The following is a 2,067-nucleotide window of genomic DNA, read 5'->3' as shown; positions in this document are numbered from 1 at the left end:
GCTGCAAATGCTCACAACACAAGCAAATAAAGAAATGCGCTGCAAATATTCACAACACAAGCAAATAAAGAAATGCGCTGCAAATATTCACAACACAAGCAAATAAAGAAATGCGCTGCAAATATTCACAACACAAGCAAATACAGTAACGCGCAAGTAGCACAGACCACAACAAAACGAAAATGAACCATGTTTAAATTTTTTTTGGCGTATTGATTACCATTTGTATAACCACAGTTGTACAAATACCATGGTTAAACTATGGTTAGTGTAGTAGATCCATGGTTAATTTGTGCATGATTACAGTAACCATTTTTTGTTTTCATTTTTTATATAATAAATGTATTTATTTATTTATTAATTAATTTTGATAGTAAAACCACAGGCTATGGTTAATTTTTGTTAGGTAAGTTGTAAAAGTAAGTTAGCCAGCTTATATAACATTTCACATTTACAGTAACTGTATATTTCGTCAGCTTATTTATGTCCACAAAAAAAGAAAGCAAGAAAAAAGCTAAGAAAAGTATGATCAGGATGTTAAAATAAACAAACATCTCCTGTCCCAGCCATGTTCGTCACTTTGCAGTTCCCTTAAATATCTTCGATGTAGTCTGTGCCTCTATTTGCAGCGCTTTGCTTTATTTGTTTGTATTGTGAGCATTTGCAGCGCGTGTTGTCAAATTGATGAATATGTTTTCTATTTGCATGTGTTTTTTGTTTTGCAGCGCGTTGAGCTCTCTCGGCCACCGTACAGATCACATAGATTCCTTTTGAAACGACTGGATAAATGTACAGTAAATGAAACCATACCTTGCCTTGCCTTAGTCTGCATCTAGAAAAATACCAATACGAAATAACAATACCAGTAGTGTATAGCTGTGTATTCCTTTGCTTCAGGAACATCAGTGCAATGCACAGACAACTAATCGAGACAATCAAAAATCAGTTGATGTGAGATGGTGGCATTGTAAAAAATACCAATAATGGGCTCACAGTCTTTGTGAGGTGACCATTACCTTAAATAGGTATTACCTTCGTTTAACTTACCTTTGGACTTTTTATACAAACATTTTCCTGTTTCTGATTTTCGTTTGTTTTTAGATCCAGCCGTTCTCTTCATTTTACGCTTCATGGATTGAATTCAGATCCTAAACGACAGGTGCAGACTTTATGAGAGAGGAGCTGCAAAAATAGCCGGTTACAGAAACAAGGAAGTAATTGGATACTTCGTATAGTGCAGAAATGTGATTATTTAGATAGCATAATGTGTTTATCCAGTCCTGTGATCATCACGAACAGCACAAGTCCGTGATGTAACATACGTCTTTACATATGTTAATAAAAAAATACATACAGGTAAGCAGTGCTGGGGAAAGTTACTTTTAAAAGTAATGCATTACAATATTGCGTTACTCCATAAAAAAGTAACGAATTACGGTACTTAGTTACTTTTTATGGAAAGTAATGCGTTACGTTACTTTTGCGTTACTTTAAAATCTGGACAGGGCTTGCTTGTTTGTTTTTAAAATAAAAAAGTAATATTTTTGGCAAATATAAAAGCCTTTTCACACCAAAAGTGAAATGAATAAGCCTCAGGCTGAAGCGAAAGTAAATTTACGTCCGTACAGTAGAATGCAGAAGAAGAAATTTCAGCACATTTAAAACAATAAAAAAAGACACACAAATGTTCGTCTAGAGTAATTTTTGCTTATTAGTACGGTTGAACTGGATCATCGAAGGTCAGAAGCAAAGACATTGGTTAATAGAATGGGATTAAATACATAAAGGATATTTGTGTTGTTTAACATTTAATTATTGCAGGTTTGCGTTATATTCTGAGTTGCATTATTTTTATTCATTTTGAGGAATACTGAATCTGTGTTTTTTTGTGTGTGAGTGAGATGAATTAATGCATATTCATATTTATTTTAGAACTACAGTAACGTCTTCTGATTTCTCTCAACATGGGGACAGAAGAGCTGCCAATCAATACATTAAAAAAAGTAACTTGTTACTTACTTGAAAAAGTAACTCAGATATTCTCTTGTAAATTAAAAAGTAATGCGT

The 2,067-nt window shown here is 33.4% G+C and overlaps 1 protein-coding gene across 1 annotated transcript in view; it reads right to left on the bottom strand.

The window, feature by feature from the left end:
* Positions 1-1,053: 1,053 nt before the first annotated feature.
* Positions 1,054-2,067, bottom strand: part of ccdc157 (coiled-coil domain containing 157) — a 9,021-nt gene continuing 8,007 nt past the window's right edge. Inside the window, exon 10 of the mRNA XM_016232411.1 lies at positions 1,054-1,148. The gene's annotated coding sequence lies outside the window, so the exon portion shown is untranslated. The remainder of the gene's footprint in view (positions 1,149-2,067) is intronic.

This window comes from Sinocyclocheilus grahami, unplaced genomic scaffold (assembly GCF_001515645.1).
Source record: "Sinocyclocheilus grahami isolate Dianchi unplaced genomic scaffold, SAMN03320097.WGS_v1.1 scaffold410.1, whole genome shotgun sequence".
NCBI classification, from domain to species: domain Eukaryota; kingdom Metazoa; phylum Chordata; class Actinopteri; order Cypriniformes; family Cyprinidae; genus Sinocyclocheilus; species Sinocyclocheilus grahami.
The sequence above is the reverse complement of the archived record's forward strand: the minus strand, read 5'-3'. Positions and strand labels throughout refer to the sequence as shown.